Raw genomic sequence first — 13,169 nt, forward strand, 5'->3', positions numbered from 1 at the left:
ATGTTCAGAATTCTATTTAAAGGACATTGGGGTAATCTATGTGTAGTCAGAAAAAAATTTTTGTGGTGTTGTGCACACAGCACACTGGTGTTAAAACCACTGAGGTAGATGCAGGGGGCAATACCCACTGAGATAAAGTTTGGGGTGACCAGACCATTGACATTTTATTTTGATTTCCAACAGAGGTAGGATCTGTAAACAAGTTTTTGTCTACCCTTATTTTATATGTATAAAGGACTATGTGAGATTTCTCTATTCATTAATTAGTTAGCAATTTAGTTTAGGTACCAGGCACTTGTCTAGATACAGGTGACTCAGAAATAAACAAGACAGACCATTCTCTGTTCTTAGGCAATTTGAAATCTATAGGGGATCAGCCATGATTCCTGCATCCATTATCCAATAGACTTTCTTTTTCTCTATAGCACTTTTTATGATCTGACACACTGTATATTTACCAGTTAATTTATATGTTGGCTGTCTCCTCCAGCAGAATGTGAATTCCATGAGGGCAAAGATTTGTCTACTTTGTTCATTACTAAAACTCCACTGTTAAAACAGTAGCTGGCTCATGGTATGAAATTGATGAGAAAAAGTAAAGGACACATATTTCCTATTCATTTATTAAGTATGAGAGTGCCCAGTGCCAGGTATAGAAAGACAAATAGGAACCTCAGGGAGTAGGAAGGCCGATGCATGAACAGGCAGTCTAATGAGAGGGGTGGTTACATGCCATGGCAGACACGAATCAGGTGCCTGTAGAAAGAAGCACAGAGAGAAATAACAAGCTCAGACATCAGAAAAGAATAGCTTCTTAAAGAAAATGATCTCTTACTGCCCAAAGCAATCATCAGTCTTAAAACCCAAGATGCTGTGATCTTAGTGTTAATCTCCTCCTCACCTGCATACACCCTACTTACAGACACAGTTGCATGCACACATAAATGTAGCTCATGCACAGTAGCTCAGATGGCACAGAGAAAACAGATATTAAAGTCTGACTAGCAGCCTATAAAGATCTGACAAGGAGAAACATTGGACCTGAGCTTTCAAAAGAGGATGTTGGTTGTGGAGGAAAGTTGAGAATAACCTCTATAGCTGAAGGAATAGCCCAAGTAAAGGTACTTGTATAGAATCTTCCTAGCCATCATCCGAATTCTTAGGTCCAGATTTTAGAGATTGTTGCTCACTCTTGTATCAGATAATCTTCCTAGTTATACAAATATGTTTCTGTTTGCTTCCTTTAACTAAGTTTCATGGTATTAAAATCTTCCAGAGAGGTAGAATATAATTCCAAGAGTGCTGTACAAAAGAAATGATGAATTTAGCTAAAACTGATTACAAAGATGCAGAGCAGAGAGAAAGAGACTTGTCTTGCAACACACAGGAAGAAGCAATTCCTCAGTGGGGGATGAGTAATCATTTTGCAGAGCCCGAAGTAAAGTAAAACTTTCTTTAAAACACTCCTGATAAAATATAAATTGCAAACCATTTTGGAGAGCAATTTGGTAAAACCCAGTAATCCTGAAGTGACCTAGTAACTCTACTGTTATTAGGTTGAACTATCTGAAATTGCTGAAACTTGGCTGTTTTTGACTTACAAAAATAGCAGTTTCATATGGTCCTGTGTGTGTGTGTGTGTGTGTTTCTCTCTCTATATGTATATATATACGAGCAAGCATTAGAATTTATTCAAAAATGGTCTGATCCTGAAGTATGGTATACACACACACACACACACATATACACACACACATACATATACATAGACACACATATATATATATATATATATATACACATACACACACCTATATGTAGATATCTACATATCTATAGAGAGGTATCTTAGAGAAATTTGTCCAAGTATGCAAGAAATACAATTATAGTAGTAAAACATTGGAAGTGATCTAAATGCCATCAAAAAGAGAATGGATAAATTATTGTATATACATACAATGAAAAGTTAAAAAGTTAAACATTTAACTTCTTTACAGTAAAAACAATGAATTTAGGGGACTGACATTTTTTGGTAAAGGAAGACTGGCTCCCCTATAAATTAGAAAAGCTTTAAACACCTTAGCAGGTCCACCAAATTATAGTTTATTCTGTTTCTGCATCAGCCAAAATCATTAGTCTCTGAAACTTCTCTGTGCTGCAACAAGCTGTAGAATTGTTTCATGGTTTTCTTTGCTGAAACAGAATACACATTTTTTTTTTAATCTCAGAAGTTTGAGAAAGTTTGGGACTTGTTTTACCCTTCTTCCATGCTTGATGTGATCAGAATTAAGTCATTGTTTGTTTAGTGCTGTTTCTGATCCTGTTCTATTTGATATAAAATGAAGTGATTTATTAACCTTTCACAGCCAGTACCATTGTTATGCTATTGCAACTCTAAGGGGTGGAACTAAGTAATGCAGATGTACCACTTTTTCTACTGATGTTACTACTGTATCGTGTTTTACTACTGATGAAAAATAAAGCCTGCTGGTCAGGAAATTGCTTGATTTAAAAACATAGCTCTACCATTCCTATACCATATAAAAGAAAAATGTGGTTTTCTATACCTTAATTTACAGTGTACATCTTAACTTCTCCTAAAACAGATGGGGGAATGCAATATTACATTTTGGGTCCTCAACTCAAGGAGAAACCTGGCAGCTGTTCAAAAATAATGACATAACAAAGAGAAGAAAACAGATGCTGATTTTTCCCTGATGTGGGAAAAATCTATCATTGGCCAAACAGATTCTGGCCTATGTGAAAAATCAAGCCTAGTTGGAAAGGCATACAAAATAAAACTGAGTATTTCAGCTTTAGTAAAAGTTAAGTCCTGGTTTCAAAGGGATTTATTTGAAAGGTCATAAAAGCCAAGAAGCTGCTGGAATTTATTCAAACATGGTCTGATCCTGAATTGTGCTTTAAATCAGCTATAGTTAGAGACCTGATCTTTATTATCTTTTCAGAAACACATGCATACACACACCCTAAGTTTACTAATTAATGGGGCTCTTGGTTAGAGGCTTTAAGTCATGTACAGTGCTTTAAGTCAGAAACATCAAAGGTGGCGAACACTGCAGACAAGCAATTTAATAGCAGTATTTATATCTCACAAATTACAGTCTTAGAATATATTACAGACTAGTTATTAAATGTTGATTGTTGAATGAAGGCTATCTGGGAACTAGAAAAGTATCAGGGGGGTGGTCTAGATAGAATCAGACTCAATGCCATACTATTCTCAGTTCCCTAAATAAATTTCAGAATATAATTTGTATTAGACCTTGTTGAAGCCAGTGGTTCTGTAGAGAGACTACAGCCACACAGATGGACCCAGATGGAATGAGAGATTTATTCATTCAGTCATTTATTCAATCAATCAATAAGTGTGTATTTAGTGTCTATGGGAGGCATTCTGCAAAGCAATGAGAATCATTTTGTGAATAAAACATAAGTTATTGACCTTAGATTGTTCAAAGTCTGATAACATTTGTGTATTTTGATTTCTATATTGAGTATTAGCAAGACAAAATAGAGATAATTGGTTAAATGTAACACTTGTGTAGTATACTCCATGCAATTATTAATTTTTGTTCCATTGGTACTTATTTTAAGTTTTAATTTGTCTTGTTTAACTAAAAGGCATCAATTAGCACATGTTGGTTGCTTCAAACTATGCAACTGAGTTCTTGGATTATCTTTGATTCATAAATTACAATTCAATATACTAACAGGAAGAATAAATCAGAAATATAAACTTTTAATTTGAATTTTAAAATAGTGAAATTCATGTGCACTGTAACTATATGTTATTATGACCTTTATATTGTAATTTTATTTAAAAATGACTGTTATAATAGACTGAATTTGTATAGTCTTCTGTAATGTAACAAATACAAGATCATTTTGCCTTTATCACTTGCTCTCTGCTGTAAGATTTTTACATATGCCTTTGAAAATAAATAGTTCAATAGCTCTTTCTTTTAAAAATGATTGTTGACTCTTGTTTCCCCTTGCAATAGTTTTATTTTCTTTAGCAAGTTCCTCTTTCATTTCGCCTTGGGCTCCTTCAGAGTCATTTAGCCAGAATATGCTGAAACAAAGATCATTTTGTTCACATATAATGAGAAATGTTGTTTAATTTCAGTGGTATGGACCTGGTGTCCCTTCACTCCGTCTTTGACTTCTTATAAGCTTGTCTCCTCCAGGTTCGATTCATGTCAAACCTTTTGTCTCTCTCTCCCTTTTTAAATATTTTCTAAGTGCCTCCTAAATGCCAGGCTCTGTGCTGGATTCTAGTGATCCATCAATGAAGCAGTAAATCACATTCCCATGGGACTATAATAATAAAAAGAAGTTTCTTAAACATATAATCATGCATAGTAATTTAATTTCCTGTTTTTAATATCTTGAAAGGAGAATTATGAGGAATATTAAAAGGTATAATTGATGAACTTAGCATATTCTAGGTTGTGAAGGAGGGGTTGAATAGAGTCTTCCCTGAAGATCAACATTTAAGTTGAACTTGGAGTATTTCTTAGTTGGAGAGAAGAACAAAAGACCTGATGAGAAGAATCTCTAGTTGTCACTTCTCTGCTTTCAGGAGATATCTCACTTGATGCTGAGTTTTAAGGAGGTACAGCTGGAAGCCTTCTTATTAGGTATGCTGAATTAACCTAATGCTATGATTTGAAGAGAAAAGATTTGTTTTAAGTGCAAAAATGTGATGGTGAGGAGCATTTCATTATATATTATGAACTATTATAACATTTCTATATGTTTTTGACTTATTTAGTGTGGTTTATCACTTCAATTTAAAATTATATAAATTATAATTTATTTTTGTAAAAAGATGTTAAGTTTCATGGGAGTAATACACCTGAAAATATTTTCAGAGTCTGATATAAATTGTAGGTAAACATTAAAATTGATAACTTGAATTTCCCACTGATGGTTTTTAACGGGCAAACAAAGATCATTGAAAGGTCTTTATAATGCCCGTTATTAAGTCAGCGATAGGATTAAGAATCAAAGATACTGATAATTATAGGAATAGCTTTAAAACTTTCCACCTGTTTTTGAGTGTTTTGATCCAATTGAATGAGCCCTGAGGACCGAAGCCCTTTCTCATAAATTTTTAGTAGCTATTTTAAATCTGGAAGAAATTTATTGAGATAACTCAAATTGTTATTAAAACTAGCTGGTCACCATTTTTGACTCATCAAAATACAAATATATTGTACATCGTTGATACATTTTAATAAAGAATTTCCGAGATGACACAATCCTTTTAAGTCAAATTAATTAATTGTAGCCACTTTCTACTTTTTAGCCTAAGTGTTTGCATAATTACCTATCGGCAAACATAACTTTACCAATTCCCTAGAAAATTTTGACCATTAAAACCGAGGGAATTTCTCACCATATTTATATTGACTTTTAAAAATATTGAAGTAAAATTTCATCTGCTTTGTCTCTGTGAACACTTAATCTTTTCAGACTTACGCTGACTGATCCATTCTTGTGTTTTCTTCACTTTTTTGGTGATTCAGTTTGTTACTCCCAGCATATTTTCTCATGTCTTTTGTTCAGTAGATCTTGCTGTTTATATGAATGATGATTGGAGTAGATTATTTAACAGCCACTGTGATTTTAAAATACCTTTAAAAAAGCTAAAAAACTAAAAACCTGTGAAACCTGGTCCCTCAAAAGTGCAGGGTTTGTCTTTGCCGTTAATAGCCCGAACCCATATGCATAGATGATACATATGGATTTATGACCAGGTGACTGTTACATTAGATGGCTAGTGGTCTTTCCACATTTTAAGGTTCCAGGAATAGAATCTGAATTTTAGCTAAGCTAGCATTTATTATATTTTAGGCTATTTCAGTTACATACAGCAGACTAAAATATAGTCATCGAATTTACTAATAAAAGGGTGTCTGGTGGCTCATGTAGTACTAGAAGGAACAGCTGAAGATCTAGGCTTTGAAAAAGAAGGAATCGGAGGTGCTCTGGGTTTTGTGTAGCAGCAACTCATGTCCCATGCTTGGGAATCTAATTTCAGAGAGAATCTGGTTGGCTTGTAATTGGTCAGTTCTCCAGCTGTGGCGAGGGAAAGGCCAAGGTACTAGTGTGAAAAGGTTAACTTTCAAAGTGGTAGTGAGTGCGCGATGACCAGATGAAAGTAGAATGGTACAGGGGAAGGCAAAAACAGTTTCTGCTTTGCTTTTGGGGTTTCACCTCCCTCTAATGTTGTTTTCTGTAAAATGAAGATAATACTTCTACCTATCATGTCACTCACTAACTGGAGTAAAACTGGAAGCACTTAGGACAGGGTTTAACAAATAGTAAGCATTTGGTGTCATTATCATCTCCATTTTACAGATGAAAAGGTATGATTCAGAGATGTTTAAATAACCCGCCAAAGGTCACACTAAGGAGTGGATGAGCTGGCATTCAAACTAGATTCAAATATTCTGTCTCATTATAGAGCATTCACTCTTAAACACCGTGCTGCATTGCTTTTTAGTCCATGGAGCCTGCTCCCTTAAATTCAGCTTTCTCCTTATTGTAGTACTTCTCACTTCCCAGTGCCTAACAGCGGTCATTTTCAAAAAAAGTTTGAATTCTACTTCTCGACTCTTTACAATCTTAAATCTTAACACTTCTCCTACATAACATATACTGTGCTTGATTTAATCTTTATAATCTCTCTTAGAGGCCAGTAATATGATCTCAATTTTTCAGATGGTGAAAATATAGCTCGGGGAGGTTAAATATTGTATTAAAGTTCACAGAGCAAGTAAGGGCAGCAGCTGAGCTCTGAACTCTCTTCTGCCTGATTCTGGAGCTTTTAAAAATACATTAGTGCAAGGAGAATATTTATAACTAGCATATGGTGAAAATATGGAGGCTTCTAAAACAAAGTAGTATTTGTATATATTTCAAAAATTCCAGGCAATATTCTAGATCCTTCCAATATTCTAATGTAGGTACATATTAAAATTATCTTCATTTTATAGCTAAGGACACTATACTAATTTTGATATTTCCTCAGAATTATATAGTCTGAAGATGATGGAGGCAAACCAGCAGGTTTTTCACTTACCTAATTCGTTTACCACTTTATGTTGAATGCATGGATGTCTTCAGGCCACAGGTTCCAAAATTCTGTACTTTTTTTTTCTTCTCTCTTTTCAGAAGCAGTAGAGATATAATCAGTTGATATGAGTAATCAAAAGCCAGGCTATAAAACCAAAAAGATGCAAGTCTGGAATATTAAGAAAAAAACACATACCTATCCAAATATACCCAAATCCATAGTCCTGATGATGCCTTGCAATAAAAGACTTAGTCAAATCCTTGACAGAAAAATATCATAATCTTTGATTTTAAAAAAGGATAAAGGCTGAACCTAAGGTCTAGGAAAAAGTAAATGTTATGTCCATTTTTGATTTAAAAAAAGTGATTTGTGAAATTATAGGCTGCTCAATATAATTTCCATACTTCTGTACTAGCTGGCAAATAGGAGAGCCCATTATGAAGCAATCAGTGTTTGTCGATCCACGAATATTGTAATCAGCATGAGACTGAGCAGTGAAAGCAATGGTAAATATGTCTGTTTTTCTTTTACAAAAGAGTAGTAGATCTTATACAGGGACTATCCAATGTATTAGTGTTTTTCAAAGTGTGGTCAATGGGTGTTCATAGTATTAATAACTGAAAAAATTACAAGGTCAAATAAATATAAGAAACTGGAATATGAAAGGCAAAACAGGTTTCTTTACCTCAGGACTGCTCAAAACCTTTAATTTTACTAATTTTTAAGAAAGATTATAGAATGCAGCATTGCTGAAACTAACCCTACAGTGACTGTTGAGGAACTTTAATTCCAAATTTGCAAAATGCTTTTAGGTGGAATTCTTTGAGCACCTACTTTGGACTCTTAAGCTGCTCCAGGGCAGAGGGTGTCTCGGTTCCCCTTTCTGTTGCTGGTACCTAGCATAGTGCCTGATATACACAGGGTACTCATTTAGTGTTTGTACACTGAATGAACAAATGATTAAATATTGAGTAGCATCTTACAGAAAATGATAGACTACTTAATATCTTGATGATATGATCTAACATGTATTTGAAAAGAGGAGGCCGACTAAAAATTACTCGTGTTTTTTGTTTATTTGTTTTGTTTTGTTTTATTTTGGTGACATTAGTTAACAAAATCCAGTAAGTTTCAGGTGTACAATTTAGTAATAAGGCATATGTATATATATATATATCTCTCATGTGTGTTCACCTCCCATAGTTAGATTTCTTCTTTTTGGCTTGAGAAAGGGAAATCCCTATTTTTAAATTGGATCTGATAATAAATTTTAAATTAACTGAGAATTAGTAAATTTTCTTGATATTCTCATGTGTTAGAAATATTTTCAGAACAAATGTTTCTTATAACTGTATACCTTTATTGATATGTGCAAAACGAAAATACAGCATCATTGTTCTTGAGTCTCTTCTTGAAATGAGATATTGCAGGGAAGAGCCTCCAGAAGGCACTGTTGCTAAAGCATAGTATAGTAGTTTTGACTGAAGACAAAGTAGAGCAATATACATATATAGATATATATGTGATATACATCTATACATTACACCTCTATCTATATACATGCATACATAATTTTTATTTTTATGTTTGTGAACATGTGTGCATCTATATGGAAAAGTTATTCAAAAAAAATTCTGGTTTTCTGAATCATGAAAAAAGCAAACAAATATCTCCTGAAGTGAAGAATATCAGATAGCCATCTTATTTTATGGTAATTATGTATGCATAATTAATGCATCAGAAATTACTTGTAGCGGGTGGAGCAAAGTCTAATTGAAGTTCTTTAACTACCACCATCAGCTTAAAGATATGGTTTGTTCAATGGAATAGAAACATTTCAGCAAGTAGATGTTATTCCCATTTTTCCATTTTGAATGGAATCTGTCTTATTTCAAGATTTAATTCAGTTATAGTGATTTCATTAACTAAGTTTTTGCAACTGGGAAATAGCGAAAAATCAGAAAGATTCACTTCTATGAACCAATTCTGTGTCTTCAGAAGATGGATTAGACATTTTATCATTCTTATACTACATGAATTGTCTAAAGGTGTCCTTTTTATTTTTAACAGTTTTGCAATGTACATATCATAAAGTTTATCATTGTAAGTTTATACGGTTTGATACTTTTGAGGAAATATATGTTATATATATCATTGTGCAACCATTGCCCCAATCCAATTTTAGAACATGTCTATTTCCTTCAAAGTTCTTCTGTGCTCGTTTGCAGTCATTCCTCTTCCCCATTCCTGGCAAACTGTTTTCCAAAATGGGTTGGTACCATTTTGCATTCCCACCAGCAATGTCTGAGAGCTCCAATTTTCCATATCCTCAACAAACTTAGATTTGTCAGTCTTTTTTATTTTAAACATTCTTGTGTGAGTAGTGCTATATTATTGCTAAATTAATATTTCTGTATTAATTTGCATTTTATAATGACAAATGATAAGAAAACTTTTATGTACTTTTTAGCTATTCTTATGTTGTCTTTGATGAAATGTCTATTCATACCTTTTATCGCTTTTAATTGTTATTTATTGAGTTGTTACAGTTATTTTTATGTATTGTAGATAGAACACCTTTATTGTAGATAGAATACGAGTTGCTAATATTTTCTGTCTGTAGCTTGTCTTTTCACTTAATGGTGTTTTTTTGGAGAGAAAACTTTTTAAATTTTGCTGAAGTTCAATTTAACAATTTGTCTCTTGGATCATGTTTTTGGTATAACATGTAAGAATTCTTTACCTAACCCCAAAGTCAGGGCTTTTCTCCTATTTTTCCTATTTTCTTCTCCTATTTCTTCTAAATGTTATATAGTTTTAGTTTGTACATTCAGCTATATGATCCATTTTGAGTTCATTTTTGTAAACGGTGTGAGACTAGATTCAAAACTTATTTTTTTTCATATATATATCCAAGTATCCTAATATTACTTACTGAAAAGACTTTTCTTTCTCCCTTGAGCTGCCTTGGCACCTTTATCAAAAAAATCAATGGACATAATTGGAGGGTATATTTCAGGACTTTCTATTCTGTTCCATTGATACTTATGTCCATTTTTATGAAAATAGCATACCGTCATGATTACTATTGCTTTATATTAACTTTTTAAATCAAGTAGTATAAATTTTCCGTCTTTGACCTATTTAAAAATTATTTCAACTATTTTATTTACAGTTCCACATAAAATTTAGGATTAGTTTGTCAATTTCCACAGTAATAATTGCTGAGATTTTAATAGACATTCTGTCGAATTTGTAGATTAACTTGGAGAATTGCCACCTTAACAATATTGAGACTTCTAATCCATGAACATGACATAAAACTTTTCTTAGGTCTTTTAAAATTTTTCTCATCAATGTTTTATAGTTTTCAGTTTATTAGTCTTGCACTTCTTCTGTTAAGTTTATTCTTAAATATTTTATTTTTTAATACTATTGTGAAAATTTTGTTTTCTTAATGACATATTCGGGTTGTTCATATTGTATACAAATACAATTGATTTTTATACTGATCTCGTATCCTATAATCTTGCTACATTTATTAGTTCCAGTAGATTTTTGTAGACTCTTTAGGACTTTAAAAAGTTATCCCATTCTGAATGTCTCTCAGAAATAGTCTGCACCACTTGGGAGCAGATACCAATGCCTCGCACATAAGTGAATGTTTAATACATGCTTGTTAAATGACGGAATAGATTTTTGCATGTGTTTCTCCGAAGTATGCTTTTTCTTACTGCAATTAATAGGTAATTTAACCTTATGAAAATGAAACTTTACATATAGGTTTGATGATTACATAGTTTCATTTCATTACAATTAAATGCAATGTTGCATACTTTAGACTTCATTCTCAGGCTATACAGATGATGTGGAAAAAAAGAAAAAAAAGTTGGCAGTAAAATAGATTTGTTTTATCCAAGAGCGTTTGGTGATAAGATTCTCATTTTTCTTTTCTTTTTTTTTTCTAAAGGATGAGCATTAAGTGAATATGTGATCAATACTAAATGCATTAAGTTTGCATTCCTCACAGTCAGTTTTTGATTTCATGAAAGAAAAATGCTTATGCCTTATCATGTTTATTGCATAATTTGCAATTTACAGCACCATTGCATCTATTTAATTTTCACTTAAATGTTGTAAATTACACTCTTTAAGAATACATTGAGTACAAATCTTTTTATTTACTTGTTTTTTAACGAACAATCTGAGTGTTTTAAACATCTCACATTTTGCTAGTAGAATATTTTTTCCTTATAATTTTGAATGAAGATTTTTAACTACATTAAACACAAACACCTGTTTTCCCTACAATATTAATTGGTATAATGCAAAACATACTTCATAATCTGACTACTATGTGAGGTGTGTCAAAACATACCTCGTTTATCAAGCCAAAAACAGGTTTATGGAGTTTCAATTTGTCAGTTCTGAAACTATATCAGTTTGGAAATTAAGGACACAAAGAAAAACGTAAACACACACAAACAAAAAGCTACAATATGCATAGCTGACTTATTCAACTACAAGTAAGGATTTTATTACATGTGAAACAACATTTCTTTCAAATGTGTGGGGTGAGCCTACACCATGAATGCAGGGTACATTCTTGTAACTGCACTCAACTGCATGCATGTTTTAATATTATACCATCTAATTAGCATTAACTCAAGGTTATACCAAACAGGCATCCTTTCATGTTACTACCACTTTCCAAACAACTCATCCCTTCTTACCATCTGCCTTACCTATTTGTTACTACTACTTCCAGAGGCAACTGTGAGCAATGGGTAAGAGCCAGGACTCTGGGCTGTATTACCTACGTTCAGATTTTGGCTCAGTCACTTCTTAGCTATGTAATCACAGGCAATTTATTTATTCTATCTGATGTGTTTCCAATCTGCAAAATGAGGGTAATAGCAGCATTTGGGGTTGTTATGAGATTGATATGTAATTATCATTTTAGCCCTAGTATACTTTTGTGTATGTGTGTGGTCACAGCGGGAGGATATATCTACTTATCAATCTACATATACACACATACATATGCACAGACAAAAATATATATGTGCCTGTGTGCGTTTGTGTGTGTATAGATATTTGAATAACAGTGCTGGGTATATATTAAGTAATCAATATATTTTAGCTATTATTAAATCTACCCTGATAGAATATTTCTCAGAGCTGATGGGATGTAAACTCTTTCTTAGTATTAACCCTTTAGCTTTGTATGGATTTTGATAAAGATAAACATGACAGAAAACTAAATCAACCAAATTGAGAAGCTATGAAATTATTCATGTTTCGGCATGTGCCAATGGTAAAGTATGTACGTGAAATAGATAATAAAATGTTTTATATTTAATGGCTATTTTGGATTCAAATTATTATAGCAATCTAAGAAATACAAATTATTTTAAATACTTATAACAATCATTCTGCTTAAAATATCTCGGAATAATTTTCCAGTTCTGTGCTAAATTATTGTGACAATCAATGAAGAATGAAGTTCTATTTAACATATTCTTGGTTTTATTTCCTGGAAGAGTTGGCTAAATATTTAATAGATTGGTATCTAGTGCTTCCTCACAATGATTGAGGATATTTTTAAATACTTTTTCTTTTTGACATTTTTAATGTGCACTCGTAATTATATTATAGTAATAGATAATTTGACAGTATCATTAATTATGACAAATATATCTAATTGAAATATATTATTTTAATAGTACTTTGCTAACCTCATAGATAATGTTTCATAGTACTGTTATAATTCCTAAGTTGTAAATTTTGTTGAACTTCAAAAGTAAAGTGTTGTATTACTCTGTGAATCTTTGTTCAAACTTCTTTATCAGTTAAAATGTGATATCTTAAGTGCCTCTCCATTTATTTATATCTGTTTAAGTTAGAAAACGAAAGCCAAAAAGCATCCTAAAATCTTGTTAATCTGTGTAGATTCTTTTCCGATAACACATTATCTTTGTACACTAAAAATAAATATTGAGTGACAGTTTTTGTAAACCACTTTGCAGTGCTCTACTGTACGTAAGAGTCATGATTTATGTCA

This window comes from Pteropus medius, unplaced genomic scaffold (assembly GCF_902729225.1).
Source record: "Pteropus medius unplaced genomic scaffold, Ma_sr-lr_union100, whole genome shotgun sequence".
Lineage (NCBI taxonomy): Eukaryota > Metazoa > Chordata > Mammalia > Chiroptera > Pteropodidae > Pteropus > Pteropus medius.